Consider the following 13,141-nt stretch of genomic DNA (forward strand, 5'->3'; position numbering starts at 1 on the left):
TCTTATTTGTTATGACATCATAGTATAAACTACTGTCTTGTGTTCTCACCGTGTGATTGAAAGACGTTTTTCCTAGGGGTGCAACAGTACATGTATTCACATCGAAGATTATGTAGTTGTATGGGGAACATCAAAATTGTTGAACATAACGTGAAAGCAAATTTCACAAGCATGAGTTCTACCTAGTAACCCTAAGATGTTAGCAAGTTAGCTAAGTTTGTTTGTATTTCTTTGAACCAAATACATTAGTACTGATAGCTGCTAAGCCCAGGATACAGTGGTGGTACCCCTGCAAAACAGTATTGCGGTGGAACTTGTTTTGGTCAAACATACTTTTTTCCATAATTCCTTAGCAAACAGGCAAGAGCGTCTTTGTTAGACAGCAAATGTTGTAAACATATTCTTTATGTGACTTCACAGTCAATCACCAAAAAACAAAAAAACAAACAGGCCTGCCTTATTGTACAATCACAATTTTCATCATATACATATACATATTCAGAGGCATCGCTTTGATGTGACAATCACCAGAGTAGAAAAAAAAAACTAAAGTAAAAAAAAATTACTTACCTCAGCTGCTTTTAAGCAATGTCTATGAACTCATGCGGCCAAAACCATTACCGAAGCAACTGGGAATTATAATGTATTAGTTATTGCCAAAGAGAGAAACAGGCAGCATTACTTTGCACAATTTATGAAGCTGAAATTGCACTGCCGTTTTTAATGATTAAGTCAAGTTAATTACGAATCTGTTGCACTGGTCTTAATGGATTTTTTAATTTGTTTGTTTACTTTATATTTGGCAAATAGTCTCACACTTTCTTGTTTACACTATGCAGCATTTAGTATCTCATCTGTTACATTAAGAAATGTGGGCATTGAGTAATTAGATTTTGTTAAAAGATTTCTGTTGTTGTTGTTTTCTCCACTGTACTGAAAAATGCACCGAACCACTTCTGTACAGGACAGCTCTTATGCTATGAGTTTTTCAGAGTGTGTTTTCAGAGTTACACCATATTTCAGCCAATTTGGTTAATAATGTTGACAAACTGAGGTAAAACCTAACCTTAAAGCTGGTACCCAAAAGAGTAAAGGACTTGCAAGAGGCAGATTTTTGTGGTCCTAGCCAATGAAGCTGAGACAGAGGTGCAGTGTTTTTAGTGAAGTGCCAAAAAGATTGCATCTTAAAAATCCTCAAAATGTGACATGATTAGCTCCAAATATGTGTTTCTCCTACCCATGTCGAGACCAAGAGAACTGAAGTGATACTGCTTGGGAATTCTTTCTCAGACTTTCTCCTTTAGAGCTACAGTAACAGTCTGAATAGTTATTCCCCAAAACTAGTAAATTATCTTTGACATGCAATTACTGGAGTTCTCCTTTAATACACTGCACAGTGTGCATCCAGTATTCATGCAGTGGTGTGTACAATATGGTACATGCAAAAACGTGCACATTGCAGACTCTACATGTCCTGTTCCTGAGAAAGTGATAACTGGATTGTCATTCCAGTCCTGGTGTACAATGCCTATAAAGTCTGTTAAAAACAATAAGACCTACTATTCACATCTTGTTTCTAAATGAAAGCATCAAAATTTGAAGTTGAGAATACCAGTCAGCTAAAAGAGATAGGAGTGATGGGAGTAATGGGAAAGGAGGAGAAAAATAGCATGAAATCATCTGTGTGAGGAGACCTGTTTCCTCTGACAGACACTGCAATTAGACAAGTGACTGGCAGGATGAGTGCTCTGCTGCATTATTTCATTCTCCCCTTCATCATCCCTTTATCTCTTGTGCGAGTCATCCCTTGTTCTTATCACAGCGGAGACTGAATTGGCCAGATGTCACTTTGGCAAAGGTGAGAGACAGACTTCAGGAGTGCTGGGGTTAGAAAATGAAGTTGGAAGGGGAAAAGGTCACAGAGTATTCAACATAACTTGTGTTTTGACTCTCAGCCAGTTGGACCCTTGTTGTACAACCACCTCATGAAACTTCTTCACCATCTCAACTACCACCCACTGACTAAATGTCACAAATAGTATTTATTAATTATTTATTAGTGACAATGTTATGCATTTGCAAAAATAAAATGTTAGCAAAAACAAGAAAGACAGAAATGAGAAAGAAGAAGCTGTGGTATTTTTTTTGCAGTCTGTTGTAGTCAAAAATAAAATTTTATGGTATAAAGCAGAGATTATGTATTAGGTTTCAAACATCTTTGTATGTTGAGTTTATTACCTGGTCTTGGAAACAGTGCTTCTGCGCTCCAAGGACCATAATCTAGTTGTTGTTGATGTGTCCATCATATATCATTGTCTTTTAGTGTTTCCCCAGTTGTTGTGAAATTGCATATATTTAAATTTCCATTTTCTGAGCCTTTATTGCCATTTTCTCCATGTTGGCTTAAACACTGAGTGTCAATGTTCCCCACTGACCTTTGAAGCAGCAGCTGGCAAAACCTCAAGGTCCAGTTGTTAGACGATGATCATTTGATGATAAAATTGAAAACGAAACATCTCCAAGCGGCCATTTGCTAACCCCATCCCCATTATTACAAATTGTCTAACAGCTTAGCAACCGTAACTAGGCACTGAAGGCCGGTGAAGCTGTGGATTTAATGTGCTTGTCATGTACATTGGGTTATAGTTACATTCTGCATAAAATAAGTGAGTCTTGTTTAAACACCAGTTCTGTCAGATTATACAAAAAACAAGAGGAAAGTGTAAGGAGCAGATTAAACCATCTGTTTTTTGTTCAAACACATACTACCAACCATAGCTTGCCCACTTTACTCAAATACTACCTACAATTGTCCAGCTAAACTCTGTCATAGTAATAAGTTATCATCCACTAAACCCTTTTTCTTATAATGCTAAGACCAACTTTGTAACTGTCTGATCTTAACTTTTTGCTTTTTATAATCTACTGCACATACGGTCAATCTCTCTATATGAAAAACACAATGTTGCTCCTGATGAGAATGTTAACTTTGTTCCCAATAACTAAGTTTTTTGCATAATTTCTATGCAGCTATTGAATTCATGTCTAAGTCTCTTTTTCAAACATCTCAAGATTCAATAAAACAAATAGCGTGAATTTAGTTTTATTTAATTTGGAAAACTCAGCTGTCACTGGCTTAAACTGGGAAACCTGCTTTTGTCTACCTCTGTCTGAAATATAGGAAACATTATCTGAAAAATGGCAAAGAATTAAAAGTAATAAATCTACTTCCATTATGTACTTCCATTATCACTGTAAGCTGCATATACGCACAACTTACTGCTTGATAGGAATAGCAACAGTCACAAAATAAGATGTCGCTTAGGACAGCCATTCCATGACACCTGGTAAATTCTATCAGTATGATCAAAAGCTATTAAATGGTCCTTGAGTTCAGACTATTGTGCTCTTTATGTGTCTGTTTGTTTCAGTGTATTTGTAAGTTTTCTAATGATTTGTTTGCAGTTAGATTAAGGTAATACTTTGAAAGTAAAGTGAAACTGGAGTAAGCGTGATTTAGTTACTGTAGCTCAGAAACTTGTCAATCTTTAGAATTACTTTAGCACACCTTAAGCCCTCTTTTGCACCGCACTAGAATTACCGGAAGACCATGTGTGATTCAGGGATTTGCCCCTGCATAATGTGTGGTAACCTTAAATTAACTTTGTCGAGGCTAACAGTTTCTATAGGGTTATCTGAACACTTGAACCTTCCTGTTTCAGCACCCACAGAACTGTAGCAAAACAACTCAACAAAGCCTGACTGACCTTACAAAACACTGAGTGAGAGCTCAGCACTGCCTGCATCCTTCAACATCTGGAAACAGCTGCTCTGTCAGATTTGTCTAAAAATAGTTTTATGTATCCTGTTGCATTTCACATCCGGGAGATATTGTCATGTATAGGTTGGTGCCAGCATCGTGGCTCATCAGCTTAGCAACATGTCTCAGATAAGATTACACAGAGCTGTGGTTCATATCAGCCCAGCTGAACAGGCAGTACCTACATTGTGTCTAGTTAGGACATGGTTCAGTGTGTGCATAATCCTCTGATAGGGGTGTACAGAGTAGGATGAGAGGGGAAGAACATCAGACAAACAGCACCTGAGTACCAGCATACGGACACTGACTGAGACTGAGACACAGCAAGAGAGATGAAAAAGTAAAGGCAAGAGACTGACTTGAAAGTTTGTAAGAAACAGGTGGGTTTCTGAGAGGAAAAATTAGGTAAAAGAAAAAAAAGGTGCGTATGTGGGTTCTTAGTGTTTTGCCGGCCTGTCAGGTTACAATCTTCCTTTGAAGTGTGTTTGCAGGGAGGGGGGAGGCATGTTTATGTGAGTCAAAGTGACTGCATACATTCATGTCAGCACAACTTCAGTGTGTGTGTGTGTGTGTGTGTGTGTGTGTGTGTGTGTGTGTGTGTGTGTGTGTGTGTGTGTGTGATCTGTGAATCTGTGTGAAGGTGAGCCAGGGGTTCTCCTGACTAGAGGGCTGTCTGACTGATGTGTGAAGGCCCCTGTTTGTGTGTGTGCAGTGCCATACCTCCACCCCCTCTCTCCGCTCTCTGTCTGTCCTCTGTGGGGTTTTCCATTGACTGGTTAGATCTCCACTGTTGGATCCAGCAGGTAATGGTCCATGCAAAGATAACCACAGCAAAAGAATTAGAAAAAAGAGGAAGAAATGTGTTGAAATTCTTTAAATCTTTTCATTGCTCTCTTAAATCCTTTAGCATCAGTCTCCTTGACAAGTTGTCGAAAAAGCTTGATAAAAGTCTAGCTCTATGCATAGAGTGACCCATGACGTTTTTATCCCCCATGAGCACTGGGCATCTTGGAAATGGATTTGAGAGAAACACTTTTACAGACCCTCTAGCTTTTACAACGTTAAAGTGTGTGTTGGTTTGTATCTACGACCAGCAGAGTCTGCACAGGTGTTCTTCCTGCAGTCGTCAACACGCGCACACACTCTAAAAGCATGCGTACACACTCTGTCATCGCTTCTCTGTGCGTGAGATTAATAGTTTTGTGGTGGTGACTCAGCTGTGGTGAAATCAAACAAAAAAAAGAAAAAAAAACAAAATGATGTGTTGTTCCCAAATTCTTAGACGTATTAGACACCAGTGAACTCATCCGACTTTTGACTACAAATGACTTAATCTCCTAAACTGTGACGTCTCCACCAGTGGCTACATATTAAAAGACTTGTGTTGTGCAAACACACATGGCATTAGCCAATATTTCATATTAAACATTGACATATACTGTCAATGTTTATATGGCGATTTTCTGAACTGTCAACTATTTACTTATCTATTAGTTGTGGAGCTGTTGAATGTAATATTCAGAGCAGACCAATGGAGTACAGTGGGTTTTCATTGCTTTTTGTGCTCCTGTCCCCAAAAATGACGATGAGACAGCTGTGAAAAATTAGCTGAAGCTTACAATGAAACTCTGTAACACTAAAGAGGGCTGCAGATTCATGAAGCAACTTCCTGCAGGTTCATCACTGCAAGCAAACCTTTTGTTACTTTCATTGTCGCAGTGTCATTTGATGTATTGCTAAAAATGTCCCAAGATTTGTGTGCCTCAACTTTCACCCTGTCCGTCTTCCTAACACTTTACTAATGATGTTGTCATCCATCTATTTTCTTTCACTTATCCAGGGTCTGGTCATGGTTGTGTTCTTCTCTTCAGCAATCCAAAGTAGTTTAAATAAATCCACTGGACTTTAAGAACGTTCCTTGAAGAAGTTTCACCTCTCATCCAAGAGGATCTTCAGTTCTGGTGGTGGTTGGTGTTGCCTCAGGCTTTAAACCTCTGTGAGGTGTGTCCAGGGCTATTATTCCAACGACCGATACCAAAACTCATTGACTACTCAACGATGGTCGTTGTGAGTATCGATGGGGGTCGTTGAAATGCACAGATGTCACTGAGCACCTCGTGTGCTAATGGATGGCTTCTTTCACTCCTCTCTCAAACCATCTGTCCTCTCTGTCCAAAATCTGAACATTTGTGTCCTGAAACGAGTGTCCTTCTTCCTTAAGGTGAAGGAAGACTGCTGAATCCTGTCCTGAGGAATTGGCTCTCCTGTGTTGAGCCATGCGCTTGTTAAGTGGCTGTTTGGTTTCCCCTATGTAGAGATCTGAGCATTCCTTGCTGCATTTAACTGCATACACCAGGTTGCTCTTCTGGCTGTGTGGTGTGGGGTCTTTTGGGTGGACCAGTCTTTGCCTGAGGGTGTTATTTGGCTTAAAAAAGACAGGAATATGTTGTTTGTTGAAAATCCTCCTCAGTTTTTCAGACACACCAGACACATATGGGATCACTATATTGTTGCGCCTACTCTCCTTCTCTTCTGTCTTCACTGGGTTGTTCTCTTTACTGGATCTTGTGTGAGCCTTCACAAAGGTCCAGTCAGGGTATTCACAAGTTTTCAGTGCCCCTTTCAGGTGTTTGTGTTCTTTTTCCTGGCCTTTAGTACTTGTGGGTAACTTGTCAGCCCTGTGTTGCAGGGTCCTGATGACTCCTAGCTTGTGCTCCAGTGGATGGTGAGAGTCAAAAAGCAGGTACTGGTCCGTGTGTGTTGGTTTCCTGTATACCCCAACACTCAGACTTCTGTCCTCTTCTATGCAGACCTGTACATCCTCTCTGGTGAACTTGATGTTGCTGTCCATAGAGTTGATGTGTTCAGTGAAAGTTTGCACCTCATGAATTCTGATCTTGACCCATGTGACGTCCACGTATCGAAACCAGTAGCTCGGTGTTTCTCCAACAACCTGTTGGCTTTGGCGGCAAACCACTCCATTGCGCTCTGAAAGTCACAGCTTGATGTTAAAAAAAAAAAAGGAAAACATAACTTTGACATTCCGAAACTGCACACCCTCATCACCTCGGCTGCACCTTGAGGTCCCATCCATAACTATCAGAACAGGATTGGAGACAACCTTGGTGGAGTCCAGCTTTGACTAATGGTGCGCTCTGCTTCCTGTTTTGCTAATGAAAGTCAACACTCATGACTTGTCTTGACTTGGTGATCACAACACAGTGACTTTGTCAAGAAGACAGTTTGTATGAAGATGTGCTAATTAATATTTTCACATTAACTATGGCTGAAAGGGGTATGTCATAGGAGGCAGGCTTGATGACAAACTTACAGTAGAAAGAATTAACTGAAAAACTGAACAGTTTTGTTCTGCTTTCATGGCCACAATCATATTGCTTCACTTCACTGTCACCACAGTTACCAGCCTATTTTAAATCACAGTAAGCAGTTGTTTTCATTGAAAAGCTTTACATTATGACTGCACAGCACTTACTCAGTAATAAAAAGCATACAGATAAAGTTAGTAAGTGGCTGGAGAACACAATGAGGCATTCAGCAGTTAAAAAGATATGTCCCTCAGGAGTGAAGAATAACACTGAGTTAAAAGAAGGATAAATACTGGATTCATGTTCCTCTGGTGGAGAGAGACACAGCTGTAAATTCCTAAAAATGTTTCAATGAATCATTTCTTTTATAGCTTGTTCTACCATGTGGTCCATTAATGAAGGTTCAGGCATTTAATAAAAGGAGCAGATGTATTGCATTTACTTTATAATGAGTTAAAATGTTTTATTTAGGTTCACAAAATGCATTTCAGCAGCAAATGTATCAAACATTTAAAATAATAGAAAGTACAGTCTTAAGAATGTGAAGTAATTGGCCAAAACAAGTGTTAAATTATCTCAGAGGACACAACAATACAGAGGGAAACCACATCACAGGATAAAGTAAACCCACCCGATGTGCACCTTCACAACCTCCTGCTATTTTCTCAATGAAAGAGTGTTACCTGACATATTGCAGATGAAAGATTCACACTGCTGCACATATTTTTCAACCCTGTTATCACCAACAGTTCTTAAGCAGTCGCTGAACATGTTGAGCAAAAGGCAGATTCCATGTCAAATACCCACCTAACCACTGCCTTCAGCTCAAATCCACAAACCTTAAAACCACAAATTACACAAAACATGGGTAGGACATGAAATTGGGCAGAGAATGAAAGCTAGACTTACGTCTGTTCACAAGATATGACAGATTTCTAAAAATCTACTCAGTTTGATTCATAGATGATCACGCCAATTACAATGCACTTGTGTTAGTTTACAAAGGAAGTTGGCAGAAAGATATTTTTGAGTCCCGAGGTCTCAAAACGTTGCCAGGATATAAAAAAGAATCTTCTTTTAAGTCATGTCAACATATCAACAGGCCATAATTGCGGGTGTAAGGCTTCTATATGAAATCAGTGGTTTGTCGATAACTGAAAACAGTCTCTACCTCCTTATTTTAATTAATTTAGCTGACTGAATTATGTTTGTGGGTGTTCTGTGATGCCTGTTTGCTGGCACACACAAAGGCCTAAAGTGAACAACAAACCCAGTTGAACCTGCAGGTGTGATCGTGCAAACAACAGTGGCAGAGTGTGGTTTTTTTTTTTGAAAGTTGTTCAGGAAATGCACATTGTAGGGAAGAAGTGAAGCAGAATAACCACCTAAGCTGGCCCAGTCCCACATTCTCTACAGAACTACAAATGAGTTTAAGTTTATTTCCCTCTCTTTTGTTGTGCTGTGCTCTTGAACCTCACATTGATTGACAAAAGAAAGCAACCAAGTCAGGAGTCAAGTTTTTTTTTCTTGCACTGTATTTGCTCATTTATTTTAAAGCTGGATTTACCCTTGTATGGAGTAGATGCAACCACGGGTTGTAGAAACTTGCAGAAAAACCAGCGCAAACTAATGCACTGTCTGCACTGTTTTCTATAATGGACATATAAGGTATGCTATAGCCCCAATCTTAAAGCAACCACACATATAAAAATGACACATTACATTTGCTTATGCATCCTGGGAAAAGTATACTGTAGTGCAAGTCTATTCAGCTGGTTTTGCAAAGATTAAGACCAGCAGTACCTGAAGCCAAATATTCACATAAGTATCCTAACATACCAAGAACAATGATGTCAATATTTTAGCTGGTAAAATGTTTGTATATTATGTTAACATAATTGGGAATAAATTGCTGATGGGAAAGTTCTTAGTTTGTAGGAATTTCGAAAGATTTTTTTTCTCATACTGGTGCAAGATGAAAAGCCAGGATCTCCTAAGTTAATACAGTTAATCTTGAGGGTAACATCTGAACCAGATTTCATCAAATTCCATCTAATAGTCCGTCTATCCATTATCTATACACTGCTTAATCCTCATCACAGTCGCAGTGGGAAGGAAAGGGGAGGGGGGCGGCTGGAGTCTATCCCAGCTGACTTGGGGTGAAAGCAGGGGACACCCTGGACTGGTCGTCAGTCTGTCACAGGGCTACATATAGAGACAAACAATCACACTCACATTTACGCCGACGGACAATTTAGAAACACCAGTTAACCTCAGCATGCTTTTGACCTTGGGGAGGAAGACAGAGAACCTGGAGAAAGCCCACGCATGTGCAGGGAGAACATGCAAAAAAAAAAGATCCCAGGCCCAGGGCGAGATGTGAACCAGGGATCTTCTAGCTGCAAGGCAACAGTGCTAACCGTCAAAGGCACTGTTCAGCCCACATCTAACAGTTGTCAAGATATTTCCTTTAAACCAAACTAATGGACCAGCTGAATGGCCAGTATAGCCAATCCTTAGTCAGACAAAAATAAAAAGTAAAAGTGTTATTAGTAACTCACTGATACAATGTATACCCATGTTTAAAATATTGCATTTCTTCATTTAATACAGGCATAAAAACATTCAAGGTCACTGTAATTCTCACAAATTACCTTACATTGTCGTTTACAGTGGAGTTCTGCAAAGGTGAATATGTAAACAGCATAAATTGGGTTTATTTTTCCTTTTCAAATTTATAAAAACTCATTGAATATGGTCGTAACATGAGCAACTGTGCCAGTGTGAAAGAAAAAAAGCTATTGGGTACTGAACCAATAGTAGGGGAGAAAGAGGGATTAGGGTTGAGACAGTAGACACTTATTCCCCCGTGGTTACCCACCCTTCTGGTGTAAAATCATTTATGAGGCTTATGGTGGACATGTTCGCTCAATGCTATGGATTCGTGGACAAATTCACTCTTAAATTCTTAATAGGAGTGGAAACATCCATTAACATACCAGACGAGGAGGGCAACAGGGAGGGAGAGAGTGACAAAGGGGAGAGACGGAAAGCAAAATCCACACCAAAGGGATATTTAAAAAATGTAGACACAGAAGATTGTTTGTTTAAAATTGAAACTGATCTCTAAAATGAACGTTGTCATCCTCACTGCCACACACAAGATAAATCTATTTAAATTTGTGTATTTCTATTTTGTCTGGCGAGCACACACAGCCCTGCACAACACAAATTCACTTTTTGTGAAGAAGCACATTTCCAAAATGCTGGAAGAGGCCACATGGCAAATTAAAGTCATAAAAAGTCAGTGTTTTTTGGCTTTGTTAGCTTTGTGGACATGCTAAGTTCTAGTAAAAAGGAGCAGAACAGATTATATGTGCCGGTTTAACCCGTATCCTCTGGGACTAACACATGCACAGCATAGGAGACAATCTTAGAGGGTCACACAGAGAAGTTCAGGGAGTGGCTTTGTCTTATATTTTAATGGAGGTTGGGTGGTTAGTCAGAAATTTATTTGTCAGAGCAGTTGGTCTTCATCCCTGGAGTTCTTCCTCTTGGGAAAGTAAATGGATTGAGAACACTAAATAAATAATGCATCTCACCTTTGGGTTGCTTGTTTGAGTCCGTTTTTGAAAGCGGTTTCTTCTTCACCTCGCTGTGGTGCAATAAACCATAACAGACTCATTACTGTTTTTTGAGGCAAGAGAGCGGTAAACACATCTATTCGTATTTCATGACCAGTGAAAACTTCAGTTTTTCTCCAGAAATAGCCTGAAGGGGCAACAGTGAGCCAGTACCACATTTGGAAAAGCTTTCTGCCAAACAACAAAGGGGATGTCTATGCTTTAGCGAAAAGCGTTTCAAAAAGTATCGCAAAAGGATTAAGACTAACTGCTTGACTTCAGAGGTTTTTGCACAACACAGGTATGTTCTTCAACAAATGTGACTAATTACATGACTTTAAGATTAGGCCAATGTTGTATGTTCTGTGCCCATGAGTATACAAACATCTGCCAAGGTCAACATGACATACATTTGTCATCTCCCCAGGTTCACCAGAGTCCACACACGTTCCATGGACAGACAAAATTTGTGTGCAAGTAGACAGTCTGCACAACAACAAAGTTACAAGGGCAATAGTTAGCATGCATGAAAGTTGTGTATATGCGCTGACAACGTAAAAGTGACCTACTGCACATGTATGGACTAGACTTCTGCAAGCAGATTCCTTCAGAGTGACAGAGAAGTATAACAGTAACAACTATGAATCTGTGGTGTCTGAAGCTGTCCACGTATGCATCCACACTGGAACAGAATCAAGACTTTAGGTTTAACATTATTGTAGAACCTCCACTGGTTGCAGAAGTCTTCTTAAGCCTTGGTTATATTCCAGTGCAGATAGCTGTTGACAGCCATAGATTTATCTATGCAGGATGTGTAGTTGTGATTATACTGCTTTTTTTACTGAGCAGAAGTCCACTCAGAAGACTTGCATACATGCACAGTAGGTTGTATATCCATATTACGTGCGTACACACTACTGCAGAACATGCACACTATGCCCCTGTAGTGTAGACGCTGTGGGAGACAAACCTTCTGCCACATGCAGACATGTACAAAGGGGTCCATACAGACTTTGGCGGACTTGCAGAGCCTCAAATGCTCATAGAAACACTAAGTATAAGGAATATTTTGTTTAGGACATCAAATAGCACATTTATTGGTAATTTTTTGATGGGAGAGACTAAGCAGTGGAAACAGTCAATCTGGCTTTGTCAACCATTTAAGCCAAGTCTTCAGATCCTGAAACCTTGCACACGCATAAGCACAAATACAGTTTTACATCATTGAAAATTGACCTTTTGGGAAAAGGATGAACATTTTCAGAAACTTTATTTACAGAGTTGACACATAGGAAAGAAGAAAGAGAGATTTTTGGAAGTGATGACACAGACGACCACAATCAATTGGGTTTTGTCAGTCACAAACTGTCCTTCTCTGATTCGTCACACTCCTGTCACATGACTCCCAACCGATCCTCTGCTTTTTGATTTGCCCATCCTCAGCATACATGAACGGGCATGTGATGTCAATTTTCAGGCATGTTAGTGGAAGGTGATTATTAGTGAAACTATTATAAAAGGCTCATCTGGGAAGATATCACCCATCACCTGTGAGTCTTACTGCTGCACCCACAAGGACATGTGGCCATTGCACCTCGAGGACAATACACCATAAAAAAGAGTACTGAAACTGCAGTGGAAGTAAAATGTTGTTTTGATTGAATCCCATTTATCTTTCTACTTTGGCGATAGCAATATACTTTTGTGGATTCTATCAACTCGAAATTACACTTTGTTCCTTCAAACGGTTATTCTAATTAAAGCAAAATCTCAAAAAAATTAAGTATTCTACTCATTTAGCAATGCGTCTAACATCATAACATATACATTTCTTAAATTTTCCTGCTACCATTGAACCGCTGTTTTCTGTGTGTAGAATTGCGGAGTAAAGAAAAGGAAAGAGCAGCAAGACTAATGATGAAATCATATTTTACATGTTCATGCAAAGCAAATAACTAATTTGGAGAAAATGAAAACTTCAGGTTGACTTTCCTTAAATGAAGTTCCAGATTGTTAATTTGAGAGTTACATCAAACTTAAACGAGAGAAAATCCCTTTACTCTAATTCTGATAAAAAAATTACTTGGATTGCGTGTACCAAATGAAGCACTTCATTTAAGTTGGTCCACACTTTTTCACTGTATCTTAACCATTCTCTTGGACACAACACAGAGGGTCACAGATCACAATAAAGCCTGTTAAACTGATGTTTTTTTTTTATTGTTAATTGCCCTTCTGGCCTCGTCAGCAGCGTGGAAACAGGCAACAATTAAGGCAGCTGGGTTTTGACCGACTGAGTCACTTATTCTTTAATTACTGGAGTAAGTAAACCCAGCAGCTGCAAAACAGGCATCATGTAACAAAGAAAGATA

The 13,141-nt window shown here is 39.4% G+C and overlaps 1 protein-coding gene across 1 annotated transcript in view; it reads right to left on the minus strand.

Annotated features, from left to right (window-relative positions):
• Positions 1-487: 487 nt before the first annotated feature.
• Positions 488-13,141, minus strand: part of xpa (xeroderma pigmentosum, complementation group A) — a 48,223-nt gene continuing 35,569 nt past the window's right edge. The window contains exon 6 of the transcript XR_007940782.1: positions 488-4,607. The gene's annotated coding sequence lies outside the window, so the exon portion shown is untranslated. The remainder of the gene's footprint in view (positions 4,608-13,141) is intronic.

Source organism: Acanthochromis polyacanthus, chromosome 3, assembly GCF_021347895.1.
Source record: "Acanthochromis polyacanthus isolate Apoly-LR-REF ecotype Palm Island chromosome 3, KAUST_Apoly_ChrSc, whole genome shotgun sequence".
Lineage (NCBI taxonomy): Eukaryota > Metazoa > Chordata > Actinopteri > Pomacentridae > Acanthochromis > Acanthochromis polyacanthus.